Source organism: Macaca nemestrina, chromosome 4 (assembly GCF_043159975.1).
Source record: "Macaca nemestrina isolate mMacNem1 chromosome 4, mMacNem.hap1, whole genome shotgun sequence".
NCBI classification, from domain to species: Eukaryota; Metazoa; Chordata; class Mammalia; order Primates; family Cercopithecidae; genus Macaca; species Macaca nemestrina.
This window is the reverse complement of record NC_092128.1, coordinates 154,708,870-154,724,072: the sequence shown is the minus strand read 5'-3', so window position 1 is coordinate 154,724,072 and position 15,203 is coordinate 154,708,870. Positions and strand designations below refer to the sequence as shown.

At 55.3% G+C, this 15,203-nt stretch overlaps 1 protein-coding gene and 1 long non-coding RNA gene across 6 annotated transcripts in view; one reads left to right on the top strand and one right to left on the bottom strand.

Moving 5' to 3' along the window:
- LOC105483408 (extracellular leucine rich repeat and fibronectin type III domain containing 1) overlaps positions 1 to 15,203 on the top strand; it is an 82,879-nt gene that overhangs the window by 48,420 nt on the left and 19,256 nt on the right. The window lies entirely within an intron of this gene.
- LOC105483407 (uncharacterized) lies at positions 4,534 to 10,692 on the bottom strand. Of its 2 annotated transcripts, XR_988232.3 has the most exons (4): positions 10,564 to 10,692; positions 9,794 to 9,921; positions 7,455 to 7,634; positions 4,534 to 4,671 (listed from the first exon to the last, which is right to left on the bottom strand). It is a non-coding gene; the product is annotated as an uncharacterized lncRNA (long non-coding RNA). The 2 variants fall into 2 exon arrangements; XR_011622640.1 differs by lacking the exons at positions 4,534 to 4,671; positions 7,455 to 7,634 and adding an exon at positions 9,490 to 9,626 and having other exon boundaries at positions 10,564 to 10,690.

Here is a 15,203-nt window from a genome sequence, read left to right as displayed (position 1 = left end):
GACCAGGACAGCTTCAAGTCACTGCTCACAACTCATCGCCCACTTGACCAGCCTACGCCTCTGAGGCTGCGTCTTCTAGAGATTCCCCAGCCCCAAGGGAAACCCATCCCCTGTCTCCAGGCTGAACAAACCCTCTTGCGACAGAGGCTCAGCCCCCAGCATGCGGAGGGGCCAGGCTTAACCACCCCACCCCTGCCGGCTCCCCCTGCCCGGGACAGACTGTCCCTCAAAGCAGCAGTGCAGGGCTGGGCAGCATCCCCACCAGACTCCATTCACCACTCCCCACACCACCTCCGACTTCAAGCCTACCGCCTTCCTCTAAATCCATTCACTTTTTAAAAACCTAAATACATTTATTTAAAAGGGAAGCTTTATAGCACTACTACAAATGGAAAACAAGCCTCTCTTGCCATAAATAGAATTCATAATCATAAAAATAAATTCAGTGGAAACAAAACAATGTTATTAAATTCTAGTTGGATGCTGTAGCCCCGGGGGAGGTTCGGAGCCCAAGGCCTGCTATTGCTTTATTAAAACGGGAGAGCGGTAAGTGTGCAGAGGTGTTCAAGACTCACCAACCCTGATCTGAGACTTTCTTCTTGTTGTAATCAAGAGTATTAAAGTGAGAGTAACTTTCTCATAAAATGATTCAGTAGTATTTTATGCTGTGTCAGCTAGGGACTGAGTTTGTCTGTGCAAGACAAACCTAAACACTGCATGATTGAACCCCACATGGGGGTCATTTTTCTTATGCAAAGAGGGTGGCAGTGGAGCTGGTACATAGCCTAAGGAGGTTGTCAGTGGCCCAGGTTCCTTGTAGCTTCCTGCTCTGCAGCTGTGGACATTTGTCCTCATGGCCTCAGGATGGCTGCCACACCTCCGGCCATTGTATCTGCATCTCAGGCAGGAAACCAGGAAGTGGGTAGAGGTGAAGAGGAAGGGAATACACCAGCTAAGTCTGTTCCTTATCATTAGGAAGGTAGCAGCCAACACCTGAGCCGTTCTCCTGCCCATGGCGGTCACTGCTGCCTTTCGGTTGGTGCTTACTACATGTCTTATTCGTTTGCCAAGTGGTTATTTGGCACCTACTAGATGCCAGGCAATAGACCTTGTCCCGGTGGTATTCACAAGGTGCATGCTGACATTTGTAAGATGAGCCACAGCCCATTCTGGGGCATCCTCCAGGGGCATCCCTTAACCCAGCCTGGGTTCTCCCTGCTTCCGCCTCCACCCCACACCTGGCTGCTTTTCCTCACAGGAGCCCAGCACAAGGGCAGCCGCTGCCTCCATCCTATCTCACCTCTGCACACACTCGGAACTGCCCAAGCCCAGCCTGGACGGAGTCGCCCCATGGGCCACCCTGGATGAGAAGGGAGCTGTTCCTTTCCCCTCCCCGGCACCTGGGTCTCCTGCCAGCTTCTGCCTCCTGCAGAACCCCTTCCCCGCCACAATCAACCTGCTCCTGCAGCAGGCCAGGTTGCAGGGATCCAGCTTCTGCTCCTAGATCTTCATTGGTCTTTTAATTTCCTCCTGTCATTTACATCATGTGACTCCTGTAACTTCATTAGCAGACAGAGGGTGTGACTGCAGATGCCCGGCCCCCTGCCTCTGGCCTCTCCCACTGGGCAGGCCCTGGAGATTCCCTCCTTCCCCTGGGTCAGGGCTCCTGAAGGCTGCCTCCGGCCCCAGTTTGCCCATCCCTGCCGCAGACTTTGTCTTTCAGCCTGAACTCTGGCCTCCTCCCCTTGTAGACCCTCCCCCTGACTTTGAACTCTGGCCTCTGACCCTTGGTCTCTGACCTGCTCTTTGGCACCCAGCGGGAGGGATCTGTCCCAGGCCCAGGTTTAACTGTGGGCGCCATTGCTCACCAGCTGTGCACACAGAGGCAAGTCATGTAACCTCTCTGTGTTCTTCCTCAGTGAGTTGGGGGTGAGGGTCTGTAAGTGAATGAGAAGCCAGGAGTCCTCTCAGCTGTTCCTGCTCCCCTTCCACTTGCTCCCGTCTCCTGCCCACCCTGAGGTTCTGCCCACCCCGAGGTCCTACTACCCTGCAGTCCAGCCTTGGCTTGAGCTACCTCCAGGTTGCCCTGCTGGTCCCACAGCCAGAGAGTCTAGGGTCATCGTGCTGTGTGCTGTGGAGGCCCAGGCCCCAGGGGGTCACACAGCATCTGGTGAGGTGACCGCCTGGCTAAAGTCTGAAGCCCTCTTGGGGCCTTGGTGTGTGCCCGGCAAGCCCTCTGGGCAGGTGCCACTGAGTCTTTCTCCCCCATCCTCCCTCCATAGCCTCAGCTGCCTTCCTTCCTGCCACTGGACATGGGTGTACGTCTGTGTGTGCATGCGTGTTTGCATGCCCCAGGCTGGCCCAGCTACAGGCCTGCACAGGTGTGATCCCCAGGCCCCCTACATCCCCGAATGGGGATACAGAATATCCACATTCTGTACACACAGTTGTGTGCATCCCTGTGCATACATGTCGCGTGATGACCCCTGGGGGCTGCGCACATGCCGTAGCCATCCCTTCCCCCTGCAAACTTAGCCCCAGTGACTCCCAGCCAGGGCTGCAGCCACACTCCCCCAGCCCCACCCGGGAAACTGTGAATCCAGCAGCGAAAGTGGGTCAGAGAGCGTGCGGGGGAACTGGAGGGCCTGGGGAGGAGGCCAGCGCCAAGGTCTGGCTTGACGGCAGCCATGGAGGGGGAGGAGGGAGGAAGGAGAGTTGGGAGAAGAGGAGGAACTGCAGGGGCCAGGGCGCAGGTGGCCAGCACGGGGCATGGGAGCCAGAGGGAAATTAGCAGACAGGGCTGTTGTTTTTCCATAGCAATGATTTGATCCGGAGAGACGTGGCCCAGAGCTCAAGGAGCTGCTTCTCTGCCAGAGTGTGCAGGAGGGAGGAGGGGGAAGCGTGGAAGGAGAAGAACACGTTTACTGAGCACCTTCTAGACGCAGCCTCTCCGTAACACCAGAGCCCTGAGCGATGGGCATCAGTGGTACCACCACACACAGGAAATAGAGGCAGACAGGGGCTGTGCATCTGCCCAGAGCAGGAGCCCAGGAGAACCGTCCAGGCTCCAGTATCACAGCCTTGCTGTTCTCTACATGGAGATCACAGGCACCTGGAGCAGCCCGTGGGGCTCTCTGCCTGCCCTAGCTTAGGCTGCTTAGGACGTTGGAGCATCCTGGCCTGGCCACTTGCAGCATGGCCCTGAGATGCCATGAGTACCTCAGTGGGCCGCAGTTCCAGGCTTGCTCAGCTGACACGCTGAGCCTCTGGGACACCCAGGAAGGGGCAGGTGGAGGTAGGCAGGGTGCCCAGTCTGCAAGCATATGCTACGGTCTTACTGTGTGCTCCACTCAGAGGAAGGTACGGGGGAGCTGGAGCCCTAGCTGTGCCCCTGGGAGCCCAGGCCTGGCTGGGAATGTGGTTCATGGGGGGCCCTGACCCTCCCAGAGAGGAACGATGCACGCATGCAGAACTCAGAGAATCAGACAGATCAGAGTGACCTTCTAGGAAGGAAGAGTGTGTGAGAGGGGCACAGGGGGCTTCTGGGTGTGAGGTGAGAGATGGCAGAAATGGTGGCGTCTCCACCACGCATGGCATGTGCAAAGTATAGGGACGGCCAGGGTGGAGCTGTGGTGCCAGGGTGGGAAAAAGAAAATTGGGCATGTCAGGGACAGATTGCAGGGGAGGAGGAGGAAGTTGTAGTCCTGCTTCTCCTGCCTTCCCCATCTACCCAGAGTACCTCCAGATTGTGCCAGGCCCCCTCCCTTGTCGTCTGCTCCTCTGAGCGAGAAGCCTCTCATCTGTATTAGGTAGGGACAAGCTGTTGAAGAACGGTAGTTTAAATAAGATAGAAGTTTATTTCTCTTTCACAAACAGCCAGAAGTCAGTGGCCCAGGGCTGGTAGGGTGGCTGTGTCACCATCAGCCGTAGTTTCCACATCTGGGACCAAAGTGGCTGCTCCTGCTCCCACCATCACATCTGCATCCCAGCTGGCAAGGAGCATGTAGGCCCATTCCTTTTTTTTTTTTTTTTTTTTTTTTTGAGACGGAGTCTCGCTCTGTCGCCCAGGCTGGAGTGCAGTGGACAGATCTCAGCTCACTGCAAGCTCTGCCTCCCGGGTTTACACCATTCTCCTGCCTCAGCCCCCCGAGTAGCTGGGACTACAGGCGCCCGCCACCTCACCCGGCTAGTTTTTTGTATTTTTTAGTAGAGACGGGGTTTCACCATGTTAGCCAGGATGGTCTCGATCTCCTGACCTCGTGATCCACCCGTCTCAGCCTCCCAAAGTGCTGGGATTACAGGCTTGAGCCACCGCGCCCGGCCTAGGCCCATTCCTTTTAAGGGAGTCGTTCACCAGTGGAACACTTCAACTCCACTCACATCCCGTTGGCTGGAATGTGGTCCTAGCTGCAAGGGCAGCTAGAAATGTAGTATTTTGGTGGGTCCAGCTTAAATTTGGAGTTCAATTAGTAAAGGAGGAAGAGGAGAATGGGGACCAACGAAAGGTCTTGGCCACTGATTCCTCTGGACACCCTGGGGCCGCAGTACCTTGTAGGAAGAAGGGAGAGTGGGTCATCCTCAGCGGGCCTGGCTGACGAATGGGAAGTAGCACCAGGGGTAACTGACCCCTCCACAGGGCCTCTCCTGGGTCCTGGCTGAAAGCCTTTCTCGCTACAAGTTGAAATAGGAGGAAATCATTAGCATGCGTTGGATGCAAAGGTGCCCAGAGAGACAGCGACCATGTAATCTAGTGTCCAAACCAAAGCACTTCTGAGAGTACAAAGAGGCGGCATTTGTAGTGACGTCGGGACAGTAGGGCGGACCAGGATGGGCAGTCACCCACCTGGAGACCGTTCCATCTGTGTTCTGGCTGGGGAAGCTGAGGTCCTCAGTCACACCAAAGTTAATGATGGAGCCACTCTAGGACTCCAGAAAGGCCCCCTCCCTGGCTGTGTTGGTTCAGATTCCCTCTTGCCCGTTGTTTGGCTTGTAGACCTCAGCTCCGACCTGTCTGGCATCCCATCCTGGACAGAGGGGTCTTGGGCCTCTGCCCTCATTTCTCTTCCTGAGACCCTCACCTCCTCTGAGCCATACTCCAGGGGTTCTTAGGATGGGATGCACAGGAGGCTAGAAACGTGAGCTTCCTCTTTTTTTTTTTTTTGCCCCCAAGAGTGTCTGGGACCAATCCGGAGCTGTCCAGGGTCCTGACCGCTTGCATCACATCCAGGATTGAATGAGTGCCTCCATCTCCACCCCAAGGGGTTACCAACAGGGCCCCGCCCACCCACAGGACCAGCTCTGGGCTAGGCAGCCCCCTCTAATTCCCACTTCCACAGCCAGGGCCCTCTGGACACACCCACCCCTGGAGACCCCTGTGTCTTAGAGATGGCCCCGTTGTTCCCCAAGCCTCCCAGCCCCCGCAGTGCCCTCCCTGCCTCCCTCAACCGACAGAAGGAGGAGCTGAGTTTAGATGGGGCCACAGACTCTGATTCTGTGAGGACACTGCCCTTTCCAGGTCTGCTGGCAGACCTTTGGCATCTTCTTGAAAACCAAAGACACAACAGAGCCCAGAGAAATCTCCCCGAATGGCGGGGTTCGAAGCACTGGGATCAGGCCAGGAGCAAATGGCTAGGAGGCGGGGGGACCTCCCCCACCATCATCTCTGCAAACCCTTCCCCACCATCACCTCTGAAAACCCTCTCCCACCATCACCTCTGCAAACCACCCCCCCTCAACCATCACCTCTGCAAACCACCCCCCCTCAACCATCACTTCTGCAAACCCCAGCCCCAGCCACCGACACTCAGGTGGGGGCCTCCCCCACCATCTCCTCTGCAAACCCCAGCCCCAGCCACCCAGCAGTCCATGTCCTGGGTTCCCCTTTCTTAGCCCAGAAATAAGACTCAGCTGACAGCATCTTGGCACAGCATCCTTTGCGAGCCTGATGCTGCCTGGAGATGTCCCAGCCAGACACCTCTCCTTTTAAACCCCACCCTCTGCCCATTCTCCCTGTCCCAGGGAAGCCAGTATCCTTGCACTCAGGCCCAGCCTGGATGGAGTCCATGGCCTTTGCCTTTACTCCAGTGGGAAGACGAAGATGGGAACAGTCGGGGGGCAGACGTCTCCGCAGTGGGCCCCAGGCTTCCTCTGCCTGCCCTTGATTTTCCCAGAGGCCTGCTGGCTCACGCCTGCCGGGAGGCCCAGACAGCTGCTGGAAAGGGGCAGCCAGCTATGCCCCAGCAAGCCTCAGGAATGGGTCCCCAGCCTCCACCCAGGCACAGCGAGAACACCGAGGCCATGAGCCAGGGAACCAGTGTGCAGGTTTGTGGCATGAATGAATGGAAAACCGCGTTCAATAACCCGGCCGCATCTAACCAGGCAGGTGGTAGACCAGATGGCTCTTTGCGCCAGCTTGTGTGCCAAGAACCTCAGCAGGTTGTGATGCCTTTCTGAGCTCCTTAAAAGCTCCTTCCTATTCTAGTGCATCTCGGGCCCTGGAGACCACCTCTCTCCCCTTCCTGTGGTGGGATCCCCTCCTCCCCCCAGCACTCCCCCACCACCTAGCACTTGGATCTCTCTTCCACAGTGTAAGCTCTTACTTTTATTATGTAACATAGAACATCATTGTATTATTGTCTAAAGTAACAACTACTAAATACTGAGCGTGAACAAACTCAGACCTTGCATGCTCGGGTGACTGTGTGGCCTCTGGTACAGAGGCAGCGCCACACCCATCCTGCCTGGGCCCAGGTCCCAGCTGTGTCCCTTACCAACGTGTTCCATGTGCTCTCTCTGTGCCTCAGTTTCCTCTTCTGGAAAATGAGAATGATCCGAGGACTCTCCACATCATAGTGTTTCTATGTGTTTAATAACATGTTTAAATAAACATGTGTCAGCGCTTGCACAATTAAACATTGGATAAAAGCTGTCTGGCATTACCGTAATGAGTTCTCTCATTCCTGTGAGGTAGCTGAGAGGCACAGAGAGATTTAGCAACTTGTACTGGGGGAGGGAGAGCTGGTGGGAGGCAGTTACGTGACTGATCACTCACTCACCCTCCTCCTGGCTGCCCAATCAGGCCTAATGTTTTCAGGGAGGTACAGGGGTGTCACCTTGGAGAGGGATGACCTCACTGTGTGACTCAGGGAAAATCCCTTTCCCTCTCAGGCCCTCAGTGTGTAGGTGCAAGCTCTCAGCGGGCAGATGCCAATATTGGGAGCTTCTCTTGATGTGACTCCAGGCACGCTGGAAGGCACACAGAAGGCAGCGAACTTGCTGGACAGTGCATCCCATTTGCCCTGTGCCATGCCATAGCATGGTGCCTGGCACATAGTAGGTGCTTTAAATGCCTTGTCAGCTGGATGAAGAACAGCTGGGTCCTTAAAGCCATCAGCCTGTGAGATGAAGGTTCAGCTTCTCATGGGCACCATTTTACACGGCATCGAGTTACACACCTGCCAAGCCCACCACGCTCAGTCCATCAGGTCTTTCCTCAGTGCCCAGTGGAAGCCAGGCCTGTCAGGGTGGAAGGGGGTGTTCTGAGGTGGGGACGGCCTGCAAAACCATCGCTCACCATCTGTTGTCCGGGGGTCTGTGAAGCCAGTCAGTACCTCTGCCCATGGCATAGGGAGGTCCTGGAAGGGAACGAGAAGGCCCAAGCTCAAGTCTCGCTCGTCCCCTGTGACTCTGTGACACTCCCTCCCTTCCCCTCTCTGGTCTTCAGTGATTCCGTCTGTGCTGTGGGAGCTTTTGTGTGACTCACTGCCAGAGGCCCCTGGCTTACGGCTCCAGGAACGTTCTGGGACGGGTACATCTCATCCTTTACTACAACAGGTATGAAGTGGACGATCTTTTGCCCCAGCCTTGGGAATGGCTGAGCTGGTCAGGGGCCCAGGTGGCCCAGGCCTGGTCCTTGGGACTAGAGAAACAGTGCTTAGGCCAGACAGGTGGTCCAGCTGGAGAAGGGGGCATATTAACAAGTACAGGTGCTTAGCCCGACCTAGACTTACCAAATCAGGACCCCAGAGTATGTCTTGGAAGCCTCTTTTTCTAAACTTCATGAGTGACCTTCACAGCTAGCCCAATTTAGGATACTTTTTTTTTTCTTTTTTTTTTTTTTGAGATGGAGTCTTGCTCTGCCACCCAGGCTGGAGTGCAGTGGCGCGATCTCGGCTCACTGCAACCTCCACCTCCAGGGTTCAAGCGATTCTCCTGCCTCAGCCTCCCGAGTAGCTGGGACTACAGGCGCCCGCCACCGTGCCCTGCTAAGTTTTGTATTTTTGGTAGAGATAGGGTTTCACCATGTTGGCCAGGCTGGTCTCAAACTTCTGACCTCAAATGATCTGCCCACTTCAGCCTCCCAAAGTGTTGGGATTACAGGCATGAGCCACTGCACCTGGCCAGGAGCTACTTTTTTAGTCCGCCTTCCACCCCAGTACTTTAGTGGCGTCTCTGGTGTCCTGCCTCTCGTTGTATACCTCCACTAACGGGGAGCTCAGTCTTACGTGGCAGCCCATTGCTTTCTAAAACATTTTAAAATTGATTATAAAATATTTAAGATGTCTCAAATATTTAAGTAATCCCCTATAAATATTTCACTAGTTATAAAATATTTAATACAATCAATGACCTAAGGAATAATACAATGAATACCCAAATACCTGCCCCCTTCCCAGCTTAGTCCCTGTGCACTAAGATCCTATATCCCTCTTTCTCTTTAAAAACTTTTTTGGCTGGGCGCAGTGGCTCATGCCTATAATCCCAGCACTTTGGGAGGCCGAGGTGGGCAGATCCCATGAGGTCAGGAGTTCAAGACCAGCCTGGCCAACATTGTGAAACCCCGTCTCTACTAAAAATACAAAATTAGCCAGGTATGGTGGCGGGCGCCTGTAATCCCAGCTACTCAGGAGGCTGAGGCAGGAGAATCACTTGAACCCAGGAGTTGGAGGTTGCAGTGAGCAGAGATTGCGCCACTGCACTCCAGCCTGGGCAGCAACAGTGAACCTCCATCTCAAAAAAATTTGTTTTCATAGTGGTCAGATACACATAAAATTCACCATCTTACGCATTTCAGCATGCAGTTCAGTGGTGTTCTGTGGATTTACAGCGCTGTGTGACAGACCCCCACAACATTATTGTGACACATTTTTTATACTATGACCATATTTGTACAAATGACTATGTAATACACTTTTGCCAGCTCTGAAGCTTTGGATATGGGGTGTGATACAGTAGGTATCTTGGACAGCTGGCTTGTTGGCTGGGAGGCATATTTGTGAGTGGGATCCACTCTGTGCACGTGACCCAGTGGTTCCTTCTTTTTCACTCCTGCATAGTACTCCACCAAGCCCATGCCTCACAAGGTTCTGGTCCACTCTCTCGTAGACATCCGGTGTCCGCCCTGTCACCATTATAAACAATGCTGTTTGGGACATCTTTGGGTAGCTCTCCCGGCTTCTCTGGGGCTGTGCCCAGACCTGGGGCTTGGGCTCTTGGGCTTCGAGAATCTTTGCCTTGGTGAGATGTTGCCTAGCTGTTTTCCAGCACTGCACACCGCGTCCCACTCTCATCGTCAGGCGTGGAGAAGTCTCTGGGAGGATGAGGAGTGGCCACGTGCAGTGCCTGCCCTGGGTGGGGGAACCTTCTGCTGTAGGCAGCTCTGCGAGCTGCAGTGCACCTGACGCGCCTTCCCTCAGCCAGACATCCCATCTCCTCCCACTTTTTTTGGATGAGCTGACGTTGTGTTCCCTCCCATTGGGGCCACTCGTTCACCTGGTAACATGCCCACGCTGACCTGTAAGCCACACGGGATGTGGTTAGTCACACGGGCTATGGGGCCAGGCTGCCTCGGCTTGGGCCCCGGCCCCACCACTTAGTTGCCGTAGGAACTCAGGCAAGTTCACGAACATGTCTGCACCTCATCTGTAAATTGGAAATAACAGCACAGATGTCACAGGGTTACCATAAGTATCCAACATGTTAATATATGCAGAGTTTCTAGCACAGTGTCTGGCGTGTGGTGGGTGCAATGTTAGCATGAGCTTTTATGATCTCCTTGGAGGTCTGAAACCAAACCCTTCATCGTGGCTAAGCAGTACTGGGCAGAACCAGATCACCTCCTCTATTCTACCTAACGTACCTCTATTAAGTCAACCCACGTTGCCTTCTCAGGTGGCCATGTTACCCTTGAACTTGCTCTTGGTCTTTCTGTTCCCTGAGGTGCTGTGCGGCCCCACCTCCCTGCTGGCTGGCTACGTGGGTGTGAGTTTTGCCCTGTGTGACTTGTGGAGATGAATTTGACCCTCAATCAGTCCAGCAGGAGGGAAGGCTTGGGTCTTGGTCCTGGCCCTCCTGCAAACTCTCAAATTTCATCCAAACTGCTACTCACAGGTAGAACTGGGTGAGGACAGAGCTCATGACCCCCGCACGGACCCCCTTTGGGGAACCCCAGCCCTTTGAGGGACTGAAGCGTTAAGTGATCACTGACCACAGCCTTGCCGGAGGGCAGGTCCCCATGAACGCGACTCCCCACAGGGCCTGTCACAGAGGCAGGGTGTGTCTCACCCGATTCTTCTTGGTGGATTCGCAGGTTCACGGTCACCACTGCCCCTTCCTCAAGGTCAGGGTCATCTGTGCCTCACACCCACCTCCCCTCCTGCACCCCTGGCACCCCTTTTGGCCTGGGTCAGCCTCTTGGCCAACTTCCAAGGGCATCATCACCTTCATCTCCTTACCTCACAGTGGACACTGGCCCTGCCCTGATGTCAGGTGCCAGTCCCCTCCCCACCATGCCAGGCATGGCCCAGGCAAGGCCCTTGTCAGTAGGGGCACAGCCCAGGAGGCAGAACAAGGTGTCACGGCCCAGCCCTGCTCCCCAGAGGGCGGTTCTGTCCCTAAATAAGGTTGGGCTGGGGATCAAAGAGGGGTCTCCCAGAAGTGGGGCAGAGGCTAGGATTAGGGAGGGGGAGCAGGTGACCCTGACACCCCAAAACCTGGTGGGTGCAGGCAGTTTGGCCAGCAGCAGGGGCCAGACACTGTGTTTGGGGAAGAAGGAACCCAGGGAATAGGCTGATGACTCCCACAGGGAGGTTGCCCGTCCAGAATCCCGCCCACAGCTGGCGCTGGGGCTCCTGGCAGCTGGCGGGGGCCCTGGTGGTGTGGAGAGGAGAGGAGAGGAGAGGAGACAGTGGGACAGGACAGGGCGCAGGCGAGGCCGGTGACAGGTGCGTGTGTCTGCCAGGTTGGTGCAGCCTTAGAGAGGCGGGAGCTAGACAGACGGGAGGGAGGGAGGGAGGGCGGCAGGTGCGAGGCAGAGCGGGGGTGGGGTGGGAGCAGAACACAGGCCTCCCTCCGGGGCCTGGCTGCCGTCTCATTGACTAAGTCACTCCTGAGAGGGTGCACTCGCACCCCAGTTGGGTGGTTTCCAGTGTTGTCAGCTTCAACGAAAATGGAATGTCCTCTGGCTGCCCCAGCTGTCGGACGCCTGCCTGCTGTGAGTCAGTAATTAGATGCTCGTGTGTCTAACACATGTGTGTGTGTCTGTGTGTGCACATCGGGAAAGGGTGGGGAGGAGCAAGTGGTAGACCCATGGCTGAAGGGGCCAGAGGCTGAGAACATGCCCACATATGCACACACAGTACACATTCACACAAAAGTCACACTCACACACACACAGTACACACTCACAAAAATAACACAGTACACACTTGCACAAAAATCACACTCACACACAAATACTTGCACAAAAATCACACACACAGTGCACTCACCCAAAATCACACTCACAAATACTCACACAAAAATCACACACATGATACACACTCACACAAAAATCACACACACAGTGCACTCTCACCCAAAATCACACTCACAAATACTCGCACAAAAAATTACACACACACAGTATACCCTCGCCCAAAAATCACATTCACAAATACACACTCGCACAAAAATCACACAGTATGCCCTCACACAAAAATCACACAATACACAAAAATCACACTCACACGCAAATACACAACTTGCACAAAAGTCACACTCACATACACACAATGCACACTCACACAAAATCACACTCAGACACACACTGTTCTCTCCCAGGGCCTAGCGGGTCTTCAGCTGGAGAACGCAGGGCTCCAAGGTCCCCACCCACCACGGGCCTGACCCCCCCTTGCTCCATAGCGACCACACCCAAGCTCTGTCCAGGCCACCGTGCTGGGATGGGGACATGAGCCACTGTGGGTCTCTGGGTGGTGCTCCCGCCCCAAGCCAAGAGCCGCAGTCCTGCCTGCACGGTGCCTCTCCAAACCCTGTCGGTTCTTCCTCACCTTGGCCCTTTGAAGCCTAAATGAGAAGATCTATTTATAGCAGTCAGCATATGGACCCTGCCAAATGTGCCCGCTCAGACATATGCTGGCGGCACGCTCAGCCCGACACTACGCCAAGTCCCTCCCCAAGGCCAAGCCAGCCCAGCTCCCCCGAGGCCTCATGCCCACCAGCATGTGCTCTCCTGGGTCCCTGGATCCCCTGACATGTGGTGGCTGCTGCAGAGGGAACCCAGGCCTCCACAGAGAGCTAGCCAACCACTCGCTTCTAGCCCAGGCTCTGTCCAGGGAGGGCCCCCAAGTCCCTTCTGCCCCCACCTCCTGGATACAGACAGGTGGGCAGGTGGGAGGTGACAGCCAGAGGCACAGCAAGGGCATCACCTTGAGAAGAGGGGACGGGCCATCGTCCCAGCCTCGGGTGGGACATGAGCCCAGCTATTAGCAGTAGGGCCCGCAGGTGGGCTGGGATGCCTCCTCCACCAGAACTCTCCCCTGCATGTCCCAAGTTCTTCCACAGGGGACCCATGCCTACTGAGACAGGAGCCAGGCTGGGTTCTTCCCATGTGTCCTTTTATTTAGTCCTTCCAGGGTCATTTTACAGGCATAAAGATTGAAGCCCAGGGTGGGTGGGCCACTTGCTCAGGGGCACACAGCGGCAAGCAACAGGATCGGTGTCCAGCATTGGGGTCGGACTGTGGGATTCCATTACTCATGTTCTCTTCAGCGCTCAGAGCCTCTCTGATCCATGAAGACAACAACCCTGTTCCATCCATCTTGGTTCTCTCCCTGTCCACCCCCAAGCACTCAATAAATACTGAATGAATGAATGATTGTGAGAATGAAGGATGAATGAGCACACGAGGAAGGTGGAGATGGTGAGTGTGAGTCCCCAAGCTTCAGCCAGGCTTCTCCACCTTGCAGTCTTTCTCTTCTCTCTGGGGTAGCTAGAAATGATGAGACAAAGTCTTTTATTCTGATGGGGTTATCTCCTGAGGCTTTTATTCTGGTGGGAGTATCTCCTGAGGCTTTTATTCTGGTAGGGGTATCTCCTGAAGCTCAGATATTTCCCAGGGGCCAAGAAACTAGGGCTGAATCCTCCTTTTTCTCTTTTCCATGAGAGGGACAGGGAGGGGAACTAAGTCTTGGGACCTTCAGTAGTGGGATGCCCCTATGGTCAGTCCTAGGCTGCCCTAGAAGGATAGCCCCAGGCTGTCTCCCCAGCCCCACTCAAGGGGCCTCCCTTCATTTCCTCATTCAACTCAAGGACTCCACTCCCTTCCAATATTCTGTCTGCCTGGATGCCTTGGCCTTATCCAGTAGTCTTTTTTTGATTACCCAGGGTGGCATGCAGTGGTGTGATCATGGCTTACTGTAGCTTCCACCTCCTGGGCTCAAGGAATCATCCTGCCTCAGCCTCCCAAGCAGCTGAGACTACAGGCATGTGTCACCATGCCCAGCTGCTTTCTTATTTTTTGCAGAGATTGGGTCTTGCTTTGTTACCCAGTCTGGTCTTGAACTCCTGGACTCAAGCAATTCTCCCACCTTGCCCTCCCAAAGCTCCGGGATTACAGGTGTAAGCCACTGTGCCTCACCTCCCCTAGTCCTTATTTGCAGCCTGTTGGACTTGTGAACACCCAGGGAATGGGCCTTCTCTCCACCCAGTGTGCAGGGGAGGGGTTTGAGAGAGGCGGAGACGTCCAAGCACCGCCCCTTTGCATGGGCTGTATTCTGTCCAGAGCCGTAAGAGGCAGGGCTGGACTTGGGTCCCAGGCCTTCCTGCTCCACCCAGGGGCCTCTCTTTCTGCCTCTCCTGCTGCAGGTTGCGAGGACAGGTTTTCCCTTAGGGCGCCAAACAGGGCTGAGAATAGGAGGTCTCCCCCAGGACCTGTGGTCTGCACCATAGCCCTGGAAGCAGCCCCTGCTCCCCATCCCCCCCCCACCACACTAGCCCCTGGGGAGGAAGTCCAACCCCTGCCTGCACCCTCCCCAGAGGCTCAGTGACTAAAAAGGGGCAGGCTCTTTCAGACCAACCCCATTCTGCGGCCTTCCAGCTGTAATTAATGTTTGCTGTGTCATTAGAGAGATTCTTGATAGGCTCTGACAGGCAGAAGGTTTGCAGAGCTGGCTGGGTGAGCAGAAGCCAGCTGCCAACAGCCACCCAGTCCTCCTCATTCAGGGTCCTGGCCACCTTCCCTCACAGAAAGCCACTGTGCCAACGCTCAAGGCCCCCTGGTTTGGGGACACCTCCTGGGCTTTGTTCAGACCCCCCACCTTTCCTTCTGTCCGCGCAAATGCCACCGACGGCTTTGCAGACCACTTCACGCCCCAGGCAGCACACAGCACATGTATTGTCTCACGTTCCCCCCTCCAGTAACCCCAGGGTGATGTTAGTATTTTCAGTTTTCAGAAGAGAGAAAACAGAGGCTGGGAAAGACCCAGAGTTTTGTGAGCATCAGGAACTGAGTGGGAGGATCAAGCCCCGCCCAGGTCCCAGTGCCTGTCAGAGAAGGGGAGCTTCACACCAGCTCCTCCGTGTGCCCAGCATGTTCACAAACACAGCGCATCTCACTCTCATGATGGTCCTGTTAGTGGCTATCAGTGGCCCCATTTGTCAGAAGGGTACACTGAGGCTCAGAGAAGTTAAGGACATTCTGCAAATCGCCCAGGTGGGGAACGACCAGCTGCTCAGGAGGCAAACTCAGCTTAAAGCTCAGCTTTTCCTGCCCCGCAAAGCTGCCGCTGCTGGCTTCCCCTGGCCCTCACACCACATGGAGCCCCTCTGCTCAACTCACCGCCAGGAGCCCTCCAATTCTCCAGTGGATTCTTAGAGCGAGAGCTCGGCCCCCTGTAGTGGACGGGGAAAGTGAGCTTGGAGGAGGC